Source organism: Mustelus asterias, chromosome 11 (genome assembly GCF_964213995.1).
Source record: "Mustelus asterias chromosome 11, sMusAst1.hap1.1, whole genome shotgun sequence".
NCBI classification, from domain to species: domain Eukaryota; kingdom Metazoa; phylum Chordata; class Chondrichthyes; order Carcharhiniformes; family Triakidae; genus Mustelus; species Mustelus asterias.
Genome location: NC_135811.1, coordinates 71,841,508 through 71,857,640, shown reverse-complemented (window position 1 = coordinate 71,857,640; position 16,133 = coordinate 71,841,508). Strand labels below are relative to the sequence as shown.

The 16,133-nt window shown below is 44.1% G+C and overlaps 1 protein-coding gene and 1 non-coding gene across 8 annotated transcripts in view; both read left to right on the top strand.

Annotated features, from left to right (window-relative positions):
- limd2 (LIM domain containing 2) overlaps positions 1–16,133 on the top strand; it is a 113,051-nt gene that overhangs the window by 63,782 nt on the left and 33,136 nt on the right. For 3 of the 7 annotated variants that reach the window (XM_078223735.1, XM_078223731.1, XM_078223738.1), the window contains exon 1: positions 3,619–3,809. The exons of 2 other annotated variants lie outside the window; for them this stretch is intronic. The gene's annotated coding sequence lies outside the window, so the exon portion shown is untranslated. Of the gene's footprint in view, positions 1–1,897; positions 2,192–3,618; positions 3,810–16,133 lie in introns of those variants that run through there. 2 more of the 7 variants (XM_078223736.1, XM_078223732.1) reach the window with 2 other exon arrangements.
- Positions 13,700–13,767, top strand: trnat-ugu (transfer RNA threonine (anticodon UGU)). Its single transcript has one exon. It is a non-coding gene; the product is annotated as a tRNA-Thr (tRNA).

Here is a 16,133-nt window from a genome sequence, read left to right as displayed (position 1 = left end):
GTAAATTGGTCAGCGTAATTTTAGCACACCAAGGATTATTCAGCAAATGCAATTACAGAATCGCATCAATGTTGGAACCTGTGTTCTGAGTTTTGCAAGCACGAGTTGGTTGGGTACGGCCTGTACCTTGCTCGAAGGAACATGCAATTCGATACGATCCACCAGTCTTTGGAATGTATGGCCTAAATACCGAGCATCACTCTGGCACTGAAATTCATTTATCCCACTATTCATTTGTGCGATAGGCGGAACATCTTTATGGCTTGACAGCAACATTCTGTTGTTGACGAGTACCACTCGTGTTGCCACTGCATAGTAGGAGCGTCAAACAGCTAGCTTCACCCTTCCAGGATAATCTGAACTAGACTGGGCACTTTTCAGGGTTGAAAGTGACCGCCTTAGGCCCGTTCATAAGTTTGTGTAATATACAGCATTAAATGATCTGATCGGGGAGCCATTATCCCATGGGATTTCTTTGATATGCCCTATTTCAGCATCAAGCTTGCATGGTGAGCAAATGGCTCCGTCCCTATTCACGAGGCTATCGATTTGGCCAATCTTGTAGCTGTCACACAAATGAAAGGTTGGTGGAAGCAAATTCAAACAGTAATTTTCAAAAGGGAATTGGATAAACACTTGAGAAGGAGAAATGTTCAGGTGCATGGGGAAAGAGTAGGAGGGAGTGGGATTAGCTCTTTCATGGAGCCAGCAATGGCTTCATGCTGTGTTCTATCATTCTACCAACAGAAATACAAGAAACAATGCAACTACATACAGTTCCATGGAACTTTCCTCATTCAGAGATTGGTTGCAAACTCAGATTAAATTTCATTACATGACTTGACCCCATGCTCCAGCCAGGACAATACATTCATCCCTGTGATGCACTGCCTTCCTACATCAATTGGAAAGCAAAAAGATTTATTACCCAATTGGATGATGCTTGACTGTTAGGGACTTCCTAACAGCACTATGAATATTCCTGTGCCACATGGACTGCTCAAGAAGGAAGCTCACCACCACCTTCTCAAGAGCAGTTAGAGATGGGCAATAAATGCTGCTAGCCCACATCTCATGAATGAAACAAGAAAATAATTTTTTCCTCCATTTTCCATGTCTTTCTATCCAGTAAAGAGAAATATTCAAATAATCCTGGAGATTGATCTTCATTACCTGCAGACTCCTGGTCAATCCTGGAGGGTTGGCAAGCCTATGAGATACCTTGTTTCAGGGGAACTGATCAAAAATGGGACACCAAGCAGAAAGAGCTGGGGGAAAATAAAAAAACACTCACTACTTCCTCAGCAGAAATGTTTTTTTCCTCGAAAAATACCCCCTCAGGGCGCACATTACTCCCTGTGAGTGCACACCACTCCCTCTGCACACATAGCACACGCTTCTCCTTCATCATACATTGTTCCTCCTGAGTGTACACGACTCACTGCGCTTACCTTATTCCCTATGTTACTGAAACGCTGCCATTATAAAGGAAACAGACACTTTGAGCCCCTGTAAACAACAGGGCATTAACTTTTCTGAGTGCTGTGTCTCGGCTCCCCAACTTGTCTGGGGCACATTCTTGGAGATACTGCGTGCCCTCTCAGCCCCTATCCACCCTGCCCATTCAAACATCGCTTTGTCGATCTCCAAAGGCCTTTAATGACCGTCATATTAAAAAGAATTGGGGCGCGAGGGGATGGTGGAAACTCAGATCTATCTGTCCATGACTTTTCTCCCAGTCCGCAGTGTCCTGGACACTAATCATGAATTCTTGACGATTCCAGGTCATGTTCTACCTGGCCTCTGCTAACCCCAACTCTAATAGTGAGGGGAGGATGGAGTCTCTGAAATCAATCGGGGGGATTGAGCAATATTGGGGAGGCGAGACCGGTTTCAGGGAGTGGGGAGTTGGGAGCAGGTTGGGAGTCTTGTACTGGAGAAACAGATGCCGTTCCCTCATAGCAGCGTGCAAGACAGACACCAGTCAAACTGACAGAGAAAAAAGGGAATTGGGTGATTTGAACCAATCAGTGGCCACATCCTGCTGCCAAAAGCTTGTTTGTGCTGGGTGACAGACTCTCTGCAACCCAGCATTGCAGAAGATAGTCAGCCGAAAGGCTCAAGCTAACGGCCATCTGCATCCAGCCTGCTGTGGGGGGGGGACAGAGAGAGAGGGGGGGAAAAACATATGGTAAGTGTTCGCATGCACTGAATTCATTCGAGCGTTTGGTTCAGCGGGGAAGAAGTTTCTGGTAACGGAAAGGGAATGTGCATTTTTGTTTAAATGAAATGTGAGTGAGTGAGCAGGCTGAGTGAGATGGGATCCTGGAAGGTTGGGTGTGTATGGGGAATAAGAGAGGCTGGCGCTGGGCTGCAGGGAGCTACACAAAGAGGCTTCGCTCTTGCTCAGGGTCCCATTGTCTCCGTCAGTCCTCTGCTCTTTCTTTCATTGAGGGGCGGACATGTCTGCTCCACTCTCCGCCCTCAGATAGTTTCCCAGAACGCGATAGTTGTGCTTTTGGTTCCAGTGATCAGGTCCAGATCCAGTGAGGGGGAGGGGGGGGGGTTGTGTTTGTGTGGGGGGAGATGTGTGTGTGTGGGGCGGGGGGATATGTGTGTGTGGGGAATGTGTGTGTGTGTGTGTCGGGGGGGGGGGGGGGGGTGGTGAGTGTGTGTCGGGGGCGGGGGGAGATACCTGTGTGTGGGGAGATTTATGTTTTGGCGCTGGGTGTTGAGGATATTAAGGAGGCTCCTTTCATTGCAAGTGATGCCCAAGGCGGATCTGACTCCCGCTACAGAGGCGCAATTGTGGTCCTCGGCAGAAAGGCAGCTCAGGGCACTGCACCCCGCCCTGGCCGTGCCCACTGACCCCCTCTTACTGTCCCCATGGTCCGCTCTTCCCCCAGCCTGGAGCTGTGTTCATGTGCACACACATGACCGTGTGGCAGCTCACACTCACAAGTACCGCTACACACGGGTGTGTCAGCTTACAGTTGTGCAAATGTGTGTCTGTCTGCAGGGGTTGGGCGAAGAAGTGCAAACCCCCACCTGTAACAGCACAAAAATAAAATCATTCAAATGGAATCTGCATGGTGTCCGCAATAGAGTCAGCCTGTGACTGGGTGACACTCAGAGTCCAGGACACAGTCCCCCCCATTTGGGGATTAACTGATCATTACCAGTGCAGGAGGAGGAATGCTGCAATCCGCCACAGTATCTCTAGTTTGTGGACGTTGGCTTGTAGACAAAATTGGGCTCGAGTGATGCCCTTCGTGGCTAAATAGCCCGTCAGCACCGAGTGTGTGGACTGAGATGTGAAGGGTCAGATACATCAGGTACAGCATTCCAGGAACTGGACCCCTTGTGAGAAACCAAGCCTCCAGCTGAGGATGGAAGGTACATAATGTAATAGCTGCAGGTCTCCCTGTCAGGATTGCCGATGGAACATTGTTTATACTACAACCATAAATCAGCATTCCCTCTGCATCCAATCAGGCTGCACCTTGGAAACATTCACATCATCCACTCTGATGCTTGGTTCCCTCGGAGCCAACCAGAACCTGTTTAAAACCATTTCTGAATTCCATTGATTGGCAGCAAGTCCTGCCTGAGATCATCACACAGGAAGACATTGGCCACCATCACACTGCCTGTCAGCCTGCCGCCACTGAACAGCATCTCTAGTCGCTGGGTAAAGTGACCCTCCCAGCGTGTGTCTGCCAGACATCCTCCCCTCTGCACAGTTCCGCTACCTGCTTTCTGCCGGCACTTGCTCCAGTAACCTGAGCTCAGGAGGTTCAATTCTACCGGTAGGCTTGAAAGGGCTTTTGCATTCAAGCTATCTGATGTATTGTATGTGCCATCTGTCCCCACGAGGAGTTGGTGAAGAGGGTACTGTGCGTGTGTGTATAATTTATATGGCAGTGTTCGGTGTAGGTGAAGGTTTGTGTGGAGTGTGAGGATGTGAATGTGCAGTTTGTTTACACATATATGCAGTGCCTGTTTGCAGAATTAATTTTTGTATGCATTGTGCTGATAGACTCATGCTGTACATATGCATGTTCACGTGTGTCTGCACATTATATGTAATATACGTTTATGCAATATGTGATATCCTTGACTATAGCAAGTAGATACAAATAAATGCAACGTGTACCTAAATATGTTTACATGGGCATACCTCCATGTTTGTGAGCATTTGCCCATTTACACGGTTTAGCTCAGTTGGCTGGACAGCTGGTTCACGATGCGTAGTGATGCCAACAGCGTCAGTTCAATTCCTGTACCAGCTGAGGTTATTCATGAAGGCCTCGCCTTCTCAACCTTGCCCCTCGCCTGAGGTGTGGTGATCCTCAGGTTAAATCACCACCAGTCAGCTCTCCCCCTCAAAGGGGAGAACAGCCTCTGGTCATCTGGGACTACGGCGACTTTACATTACATTTGCACGTATCCAGTATGCGTGTGCAATGCGTGTTTGCTATGCTCGTAAGACAACTAAAATCAATAAATTAAACAAACATCAATAAACGAGGGGGTGACAGCCCCGAATGGGGCACTGTAACTAACACTAAACTTCAAAGGAAACTTAATAGACAAATACAAAATTCCCGGAGTTGATGATGCACCCCAGCCCCTGCAGCGCCCACCAGCCACAGAAGACCTGGAATGTACCAGTGAACACCCCAGCTCCCGCTCCAGGGACACCCGGCCTCAAATGTAGCTGTGGTAGAGGTGAGGACAGTTGGGTCTGATGATCCGGTCGACCACCCACCTTGACCACACCCAGGAGCAGGCTTACAAGGAGGTCCTCCTCCCTTCCTGCCACCCTCCACACTGGGTGCTGTGTATGTATATGTGAGTAGTGTTTATTGGTGAATGTGCATTGTAAAAGTACAATTTCAATCCATATACAATGAGTGTGGAATGGATGTTGTTTTTAGGAGAGGAATGTAGTGCAAGGGCAGCTGAGCGCCCTGCTCCAGATGTCTGTCACTGCTGTTTAAACTGTAGTCCAGAGACATCTCAGTTACTGACAAAGCTGCCTGACGCCAGCTCAGTCCCCACCTCTAACATCATAGTTGACATCAGTGAGGGAGTCTTTAACCCACAAACTTGCCTCAAGGATTTAATGTTTAAGATGTCCAGCTCAGGAAAACTAATTTCAATCCATTTAACAATAATTTCTGTCATGATCCCAGCATCATTGGCGAGACGGGCGGCACGGTAGCACAGTGGTTAGCACTGCTGCTTCACAGCTCCAGGGTCCCGGGTTCGATTCCTGGCTCGGGTCACTGTCTGTGTGAAGTTTGCACATTCTCCTCGTGTCTGCGTGGGTTTCCTCCAGGTGCTCCGGTTTCCTCCCACAGTCCAAAGATGTGCGGGTAGGTTGATTGGCCAGGTTAAAAAATTGCCCCTTCGAGTCCTGAGATGCGTAGGTTAGAGGGATTAGTGGGTAAAATATGTGAGGGTAGGGCCTGGGTGGGATTGTAGTCGGTGCAGACTCGATGGGCCGAATGGCCTCCTTCTGCACTGTAGGGATTCTATCTATCTATCTACCTTACAAACATCTACTTTAAGAATAAGCGTGTGATGATTGTAAACTCTGACGACTGTAATAGTAGAAGGTAGCATGAGCCATCTCCATCATTTGATAAAGCTCTCTTTCAAAATGGTGTTACTGTTGACATCGACCAAACTCTTGCTAAGAATCCTTTTTGTTAAACTGTGCAGAAGCTGTGTTTCACTGTGATTGCTAACTACAGATTGCACATTAGTGAGGGATCAGTTGTCAGTGTTGGTTAAATCGGAGATTATAAAAAGAGGGAAGTGTGATATTTTAGATATTTACCTGAGAGTGTGGCACCTTTGAGACTGCAAGAAGAAGGGGCATGAGCTATGTCAGTGAGACAGAGAGGGCGAGGAATTTGAGTCAGGGACATTGTCCCCTGCCCCCCCCCCCAAACTTGGTGCTCGAATTTACTATGAAAGACAATTATCATGTGGGAGAGGGAAGTCTGCTTTGCTGATCGATTCAGAAATGAGCGTAATGAAGTGGAGATTTGCTCTTTACTCTTGTGTTTCAGACAGGCTGTTAAATGCACTAGCTGTGATATTATTGAAGTAACAAAGCCTCAGCTTTATATTGAACCTGTGCCTGTAGTCCAGTTAATTGGGAGTACCTTTTCTGTGGTGACCTCTTTTGTCATTGATGGGTTCAGAGTCAACTCACGATTCCAGATCCCTGAGAAACTTTGCCTGTCACTCAGTGTGTGTTCGGGTGAGGGGGACAAGCCCGAATCCTTGCTCCTAATCTCTCTGCAGGGTTGTGTAGGAGGGTCGGGAGAAGTCCTGATCAGAGGCAGTTATGTTGCCAGATAGCCTGTTCCCACGTACTGTCCGAGCTTCTGTACGCGTGGCTCCTTGGGAAAGGTGAGGAAACCTGGGCCCAGCTAACACAAGAGAGGATATAAGCAGTGGTTGTATTATAGAAGCCATTACCCAAAATTGTATAAACCTGTTCTTGCAGCAAATGGAGTTTCCTGTATGCTCACAGAGTTTATATAACAAACAGGCTGTGAAACATAAGCAAGCAATTTTGCAGGAGAGAGAAGGTACTCCCATCCCAAGTCCCAAGTGTAAGGTCAAATTGTGAGACAAATTTGAGGATAACTGCTCACTTAAGCAATGTTTTTAGGATTTACACATCAAGAAACAGTCAGTGACTAAAAAATGTCACAAAAGAACATCGCATACCCGACTGACTGGGCCCCTAACAGACATCCCTTGTTTTTGTATAGTTAGTGGGCCACAGTTGAACTTGGGAGACATGGCAGCCATTATTTATTACTGCTAACCTCCCTGGTTGCATGGGCTTTAGAGCAACAATATTTATCAGCTTTCCCTTAGTGGAACTTGCTACCAAATGGAGTAGTTAAGATTAGAATAATGCATTGAAGGGGAAGCTAGATAAACATATGAGCGGGAAAGGAATAGAAGGACATGCTGATGGCGGTTAGAGTTAGATGTATTATGCAGGAAATGGCTCACGTGGAGCATAATCACTAGCAACAACAGTTGGGGTGAATTGCCTGTTTCTGTCTTGTTAGTTCTAAAATCTTGTCAGTCATTTCCCCTGGTTGTTGCTGCATTGTTATTCTACAGTGCTGCAGTATACCTCTCCTAGGGGGATGCAACACTGCATGCATTATGCCTATGGATGTCCATACATTTTGAGTGGATGGAAGGTTGTGGGGCCATGAGTAACATTTCCGAATGCGTTATCTTGGTAGATGAAAATACAGATCATGGGTGGCATGGTGGTACAGTGGTTAGCACTGCTGCCTCGCAGTGCCAGGGACCCAGGTTTGATTCCAGCCTCGAGTGACTGCCTGTGTGCAGTTTGCACATTCTCCCTGTGTCTGCATGGGTTTCTTCTGGGTGCTCTGGTTTCCTTCCACAGTCCACAGATGTGCAGGTTAGGTGGATAGGCCTGGGTAAGATGCTCTTTAGAAGAGTCGGTGCAGACTCAATAGGCTTCCTCCTGCACTGCAGGAATTCCATAACTCCAGCTTAGTGACCCTTGCAGCCTGCACACAAAACCCGGAAATAAACACAGCCATTTATAGAGCCCCTTTCAGGGGCGATGGACAATGATGGGGGTGATTCTGTGGGAGACAGGACAGACCCAGAGATCTGGATTAGCTGAGGGCAAGGGGATTTGAGAAATAGATTTTGAAAATCTCAGTCAGTAAAGAGAATAAGATTTGGGAGTAAATGGACAATGTCAGAGTTGAGAGAATGAAGTTAGTGTTAAAGGATTGGAGTTCAGTTACTAAACAAATAGAATATGATAAAAGTCTAGCATTGTCCAAAATTAGGGGTCACAAATATAAGAAAGTCTTAAAGAATTCAGAATAGATTTATTTCCCCAGAATGTGATTAGTTTGTGGAGTTTTCAGGTACACATGGTGGTTGAGTTGAATAGTATACCTGCATTTAAAAATCTAGATAAGCATCCGCGGGAATAAGGTATGCAGATAGGGTTAAATTAAGTAGGATGGGAAGAGACTTGTGCAGGTATAAACACCGACATAGACCATTTGGGCCAAATCAGCTATTACTGTGCTGTAAATTCTATGTAAAAATAGAAAAATGATTTGCAATCAAACACACAGGGTTAATTCTGTATCAGCAACCTCTAATTTTAAGCTGGGATGATGTTTTGGCACAGTGCCGCATGAACTGTGGGCTGGCATCCAGATAAGGCTGAAGACGTAAACTATTAATTCAGTGGACCATGGAAGTCTGTGAACTAAAGATATGTCATTATGTGTCTGCTTGTGGAGAGACATGCTGAATTTTAGACTCCTCTAACTTTAACTCTTAATTGTACTAAGGTTATGTTTACCCATCGGGGCTCTTGTCAAGCTGTGAATTGAATTTACTCTTTGCTGTCAAAATGCTCAATTCTGGACTAGCTCAAGCTTCCCAATCCCAAGTGCGCAGAAATCCAATACAGATGAACCTTGTACATTGATAGCAAGAATGGCAGGAATGATATTGAACCATTGTAAAACAGTAATTAACAAAACAAACACAATGCTGAGGTATATCACTAGATCAGTAGTGTGCCAGTGCTGAAGCTATATAGGGCTCCAGTGTGTTCAGTATAACATTCAGGTCCTCTTATCAAGATGCAAGGGAAACATGCAATGGAAGGTTCAAGAGACCAACCTCACATATCATGAGGACCAAAAAATATGAGAAAAGGTTCAGAAAAATTGGCTTCTTCACCATTGAGAAGCAGAGAATGAAAGGGAACCTTGTAAAACATGAGCACCGTGCCACACCACACCATGGGGCGGCACGATGGTTAGCACTACTGCCTCTCAGCACCAGGGACCTGGATTCAATTCCCAGCTTAGGTCACTGTTTGTGCAGAGTCTGTACATTCTCCCTGTGTCTGCGTGGGTTTCCTCCCACAGTCAAAAGATGTGTGGGTTAGGTTAATTGGCCATGTTAAATTGCCCCTTAGGGTCAGGGAGATTAGAAAGTGATGAGGGTAGGGCCTGGGTGGAATTGTTGTCGGTGCACGCTCGATGGGCCAAATGGTCTCTTTCTGCACTGTAGGGGAAATAGGAGCAGCAGTTAACCACTCGGCCCATTGAACCCGCTCCGCCATTCAATATGATCATGGCTGATCTTGGGTTTCAATAATATTTTTCCGCTGCTCCCTATATCCCTTAATTCCTTGAGAGATCAAGGATCTGTCTATCCCAACCTTAAATAAATTCAATGATGGAGCATCCACAACCCACTGAGGTGGAGAATTTCCAAGATTCAACACTATACAAGTGAAGTAATTTCTCCTATCTCAGTCCTAAATAATCAGCCCCTAACCCTGAGACTGTACCCCCCTGTTTTAGATTGTACAAGGAATACAGAAAGTTAGCATGCAGATACAGCAAGCAATTAAAAAGACAAATGGCATGTTGGCCTTTGTTGCAAGGGAATTGGAGTACAAGAATAAAGAAGTCGAACTAAAATTGTGCAGGGTTTTGCTTTAGATTCCCTGACCAGCAGAAACAATCTCTCAGCACCCATCCTACATAATTTTGTAGGTGTCAATGAGATTGTCTCTCATTCTTCTAAGCTCCAAAGAATATAAACCCAAATTCTCTCAACCTCTCATCATAGGACAATTCCTTCATCCCAGGGACCAATTTAATGAACCTTCGCTGTACGGCCTCCATCCTAAGTATTTCCTCTGGAGACCAAAACTGCACACAGCATTCCAGATGTGGTCTCAGCAACACCCTGCACAATTTTAGTTAGACTTCTTTATTCTTGTACTCCAATTCCCTTGCATTAAAGGTCAACATGCCATTTGCCTCTTTAATTGCTTGCTGTACCTGCATGCTAATTTTCTGTATTCCTTGTATAAGCACACCCAAGTCTCTTTGAACATCCACACTTGCAAGTTTTACACCTTTTAAATATTCTGCTTTTCTATTCTTACAATCAAAGTGAATAATTTCACAATTCCTTACATTATACTCCATCTGCCATCTTGTTACCCATTCACATAACCTGTCTATATCTCTTTGCAGCCTCTCTGTGTCCTCCCCTCAGCTTAACTTGCCACTTAGCTAAGTTTCATTAGCAAACATGATACTCTGTCTCTTCATCCAACACCAGTACGTAGTAAATGCTAGAATCTATTAATAGGCAGGTGGTAGCAGATTAGAAAATCATAATACAATTAAACACAATCAATATAAATTTATGAAAGGGAGATCGTGGTTGAAGAGTGAGTTGTTGTGACTGTAACTATAAGATTAGATAAAAGGGAACTTGTGTTTGTAATGTATTTGGATTTTCAAAAAGCATTCTATAAGGTGCTACACAACATTAAGACTCATTGTCGTAGGGATCATATATTAGCATGGATTGATTGATGGACAGAAAGCAGAGAGTAGGAGTAAAGGGCCTTTTTTTGATTTAGCGGTCTGTAACTAATGTGAAACTCTTACTAATGTGTACCACAGGAATTGGCACTTGGCTTCATTTACTTACAATCTAAATGAGTGACTTAGATCAGGGGACTGAGTGTAATGTATCCAAGTTTACTGATGATCCAGAGTTAGTTGGGAAAGTAAGGGAAGAGTCCACAAAGTGATATAAATTGTTTAGCTAAGTGAGCAAAAACATGGCAAATGGAACACAATTTGGCAAAGTGTAAAGTTGCCCATTTTGTTAGAGAAAAAGCAGAATTTCTTTTTCAATGGTGGAAACTGGGAAATGTTTGCTTTCAAAGGTGCCAGGGTGATCTTGTATATGAATCACAAAATTAACATTCAGATTCAGCAAGAAATTAGAAATGGCAAATGGTATGTTAGCTTTTATTATGAATGGATTGCAGTACAAGAGTAAAGTAGTCTTACTACAATTGTACAGAGCACTGGTGAGGCCACGTGTGCAGTTGTGGTCTCCTTATCTAAAGGAACGCATATCTGCCCTTGAGGGGGGTAGTAACAAAGGTTCACTAGACTGATTCTTGGAATAAGACGCTTGTCTAGGTGGATAGATTCGGTAGACTAGGCTTAGTGTTTAGAAGAATGAGGGGCAATTTCATTGAAACATAACAAAACTCTGAAGGGGCTTGACAATAGTTACTGAAGGTATCCTACTGACTGGAGAATCGAGAACAGCAGGTCACAGTCTTAGAATAAAATGTTGGCTCTTTAGGACTGAGATTAGGAGAAATTTCTTCATTCAAAGGTTTGTGAATCTTGGAAATTCTCTGTTGCAGAGAGCTTTGGATGCTCAGTTGTTGAGTATATTCAAGGCTAAAGTAGACAGATCTTTCATTACTAAGGGTTATGGGGATAGTGCAGAAAGATGGAGTTGAGTTAGATGATCATAGTCTTGTTGAATGACAGATCAGACTCGAAGGGCCAAATGACATCCTTCTGCCTCTGTTTATTATGTCCTTTCATCTATTGAAACATCGTTGCTACTAGTCCAATGGAAACTAACACTCTCATAGGAAAATAATGTGCAAGAACTAGGGCACCTGCCCCCAAATTAAAAACCACCAGCCAACCCCCCTTGGATTAGATCATGGGTAGTTCCTGCCTCAACCACAGTTTGCACTGTTTTCAGTTCCTTACTCATATTTCTTGCTGAATTTTGTCAGTATCTCTTCCCCCAAAACTATGAACACACACCGAATGCACAAAGCTGCATCTAAATGGTACTGATCCTGGCCCCAAGAGGGACATCATAGCTGAGCTTCATATTGTCCTTGTAACCTCCTCCAATCCTACAAACCGTCTTGAGATCTCTATGTTCCTCCAAATCTGGCCTCTTGCATACCTCATGGTTGTCACCAATCCATCAGTGGTGGCTGTGCCATCAACAGTTGAGAACCTAAACTCTCGAATTCCATCCCTTAACCTCTCTCCTAATCTAATACAATATTAAAATTTACCTCTTTCCTGGCATGAAGTCTTTTTATATGGCTTGATGTCAAATTTTGTTTTATAACACTGCTGTGAAGCACCTTGGGGTGTTTTACTTTGTTAAATTTTTCTATATAAATTTAAATTGTTGTTTCTTCAGCTTTGAACATGTGCACATGAGCACTATCATTCCCTAACCCCTAGGTTAGGAGGACAATTGCAGTCCCCTATTACCAGGCCAGCTGTGATCAATTAACTTAGCACAAACAAGAAACTATACTGGGTCCTCCTGTGTGGTCTAATGCAGTTACTAACTCACTAATAGGCTAATCATTCTGCCTCACATCGGATTGGCAGTTCATGGTATATAGGAATTGATAAATGACTGGCAAGATTTAGAAAGGGCATGTTCCAGGAGATGAACAGATAAAGGGCTGTATTCTAACAACATTGCAAGGAACCCTCAGAATACATAAATTTGGAACATTCTTCTCATTAGAGGCAGGAATTCATTCGGGAAAATTGAGCTCTGATAAATAACAGTCACATGGACTTGATTTACATAGTAACAGGACATGGAAAATTACTCCACAATTACGCGAATAGTCAGCTGATCGAGTGCAAACTCAACAACATTGAAGCTCCAGCACCATAAATATCCATGTCAGCACAACAGCTGCAACAATGTGCTAGCCCAGAGGATCTTCAAACTCATGTTGCATTAAATCCTGCACAAAGTCATTTTGAGCTCCACAAACAAATAGCCAACTATCACACAAGTAAAAGACCACAGGGAGGATTTATGGGTTCCCACACTTCAATCAAAAAAACCCAATCTCACTTACTCCACATAAATCCAAACCTCACCCAGTCCAATTAATGAACACAAACCCCACCCACACCAAGCAACAAACCTCACCCGTTCAATGTAACAAGTTCAAATTTCAATCAGCATTCAAAGCTCTTGCCACTTCAAAAAGCCACCCCAATCATTTGACACTGACCAATAACCCCAGGTCAATTACTTTGAACAGTCAATCTGTGCCCCAGCAACTTTCACCCATGACATTATATTACCCCAGCCTCAATTCCGGACAAAAGTTCAATAACTCATATCGCTTCCCCCATTCCAAATATCTGCAGCAAGTCATTACAGCACCACTTACTGTGACGAGTGGCTCTTTGTCTGCTCCATCACAGCAAGTTTTAACATTTTCTAGAAAGTTGGTGCAGTGATGTTATGATTGAGCATTGACATAAACTGGCCACAATATTAACATGATTGTTTGTAACTTCATTAGCATTTAGCCACTGATGGAAAGAGAACAAAACTTTGCAGATAACTCCCTCAAGGGATAACATGAATTAAGTATAGTCCAAAATAAAACAGATTAGATAAGACCCAAGGAAAGAACCAACTTCATGGGCCAAATGATCTTTTCTCACTGCGTGCGTTCATCTGTTTAGTATATGGAAAGGAATAAAAGTAACAAAACCTGTTCTGTTGACAAACTTCATGTGCAAATGATGTTATGTGCTTCATGTTGATTTATCCCAATATAATGTTTTCAAAGCAACACAAATTTGTCAAGCACCTTTTCATGCTGACTGTTCCCATTTGTAATCCTAAGGGTCTCAAATTAGGTTAAAATGAAAAATCTGCCTTGATTTCTACTTTTAATTGCTACCAAGCAATTCTTCTTGGAATGATTATTGTCCTGGCTATTGAAAAATAAGATTGCTCAGTGGTTAGAGCACTGGTCTTGTAAACCAGGGGTCGCGAGTTCAATTCTCGCTGGATCCTGCAGGCAACAATTAGCTGATAGAAGTTGTAGGGTAAAGGTTGGGAGACGAAACAGAGTGCTCTTATGAATGGAGGAGCAGATCGGGTGTAAATTCGGGAAGCGAAAACATATTCTTCTTGGCGGCACGGTAGCACAGTGGTTAGCACTGCTGCTTCACAGCTCTAGGGACCTGGGTTTGATTTCCGGCATGGGTCACTGTCTGTGTGGAGTTTGCACATTCTCCTCGTGTCTGCGTGAGTTTTCTCTGGGTGCTCTGGTTTCCTCCCACAGTCCAAAGATGTGCGGGTTAGGTTGATTGTCCATGCTAAAAAATTGCCCTTAATGTCCTGGGATGCGTAGGTTAGAGGGATTAGTGGGTACATATGTAGGGATATGGGGATAGGGCCTGGGTGGGATTGTGGTCGGTGCAGACTCGATGGGCCGACTGGCCTCTTTCTGTGCTGTAGGGTTTCTAAGATTCTAAGATTGGACCATTTAATGACACTGTCCCTGGCAATGACTAGGAGTGGTGGGAACATAAAGAAAAAGGTTTTCAAAGACACGCCATGTAAAAGCATGGCAGCAAAACTTGCTGAACTCCTTAGTGGGTTATTGATCAAATGAGCAATGCAGTTGCCACTGCACAGCAAACCACAGTGCTTTGAAAACATAAGCTGCTGCCACAACTTTGTCTGATGGTAAACAGGAAACTGGTTTGACTTTGATAAGTTGTAAGAAGATGACACAAAATGAAAAACACTGTTGGACAGAAAAGGAAGTAGATAAGTGGTTTGATGGAAACTTGAAGTGTTTTACCTATTTAGGAATTGTTTTGCAGTGCCGTATCCTCTGCTACCTTCACAATTTATTTTAATGCTTTTTTTCCCCCTTTAAGGAGATGTATTTTAAATAACTTCTTAATTATAAACAGATTAATTGACTATAAATAATTGTACAGACTTCTGGGGACATGCAGCCTTTCCAGCGTTGTTCTTTGTTGCTTTTTTTTTGACTTGGCAAGTTGGCACGGAAGGGTATATTTTACAAATTTGCACTCCCAGCACAAGTATTCTGCTGCAGGGAACGTGCATCAGGAATTCTGAAGTGGTGAATCACTGGGCATTGAGGGATTTTTTGCCTCGCCTATGGCCTCCCCTTGATTGAGAGGGGGAAAAATCAGTCAGATGGCCCATTCTGACAGCTGGCAAGTGCTCCTTTCAAAAAAGTGCTGTGCATGTAGATGCCATGAAAGACCAGAATCTGGCTTTTCTCCTTTTCTACCATCCACAAACCACCCTTGGGTCTTGCCTATGGCAATCTATAGGTTTAAGCTCAGCATGTTCTGGTAATAAGAAGAAAGAACCTGCATTTATGTATCACGACTTTTAAAAGTAAGTTGAAGTGTAATATAAGGCAACACAGCAACCAATTTACACATCAACAAGGCACAGGAGTAGGCCATTCAGCCCCTCAAGCCTGCTCCGCCATTTAATAGCATCATGGCTGATCTGATACTAACCTCAAATCTACATCTTGACTACCCCCAATAACCTATCACCCCCTTGCTTACTAAAATCTGTTCACCTCTGCCTTATAAATATTCAAAGGCTTTGGATGGGACATTCCCCCCTGCTATTGGCTGGTAGTGGGATCTTCTGGTCCGGTCACTGTCAACGGAATGTTGGTGTGACGAGCAAAGCTAACATTTAACACCCATCTGTAATGTTATCGCAAGGAAGTAATGAGCCTCCATACCTTGTCAGCAGTGTTGACTTGTTTTAGGCCATTTCAGAGTGCAGTTAAGAATTGGCCACATTGCTGTGGGTCTGGGGTCACATATAGACCTGACTGGGTAACAATGGCAGATTTTGTTCCCTTACTGAAGCAAATGGGCATTCACAACAATCCAGTCATCACATGTTCACTATTACTGAGACTAGCTTTTTATCCCAGAATTGTTGCATGTATTTGAGTGAAAAAATGTCTTGCGATTACACTCTTAATTTTTGTTATCATTATGCTCTGTGTGGGAAGCTATTACAAAATGTCAGATTTTGCAGATGGTGGATGAAATTTGGAATTATGTACACTGAGGAGATAATGGCCCAGTAAGATACTCAGTTCAAGGGAAATTAGGGATGGGCAATAAATGCTGGCCTTATTCACGAAGGAATAAAGAAAAAGTGCCTCCTCTTTATGGTAGGCAAGTGGTGTAATAAAAATCTTTATTCAACCCCAGGGGCTGGTGTCAGGGGGAGAGTGGGATTTTCTGGCCCCCTGCCTCATGGCGTATTCTGCAGCGGTGTCGGTGGCCTGCCATTGGCCGGCGCGGGGATTTTCTGGTCCCACCGCTATCACAGAGTTTCCTGTTGTTTGCACCCTTTGC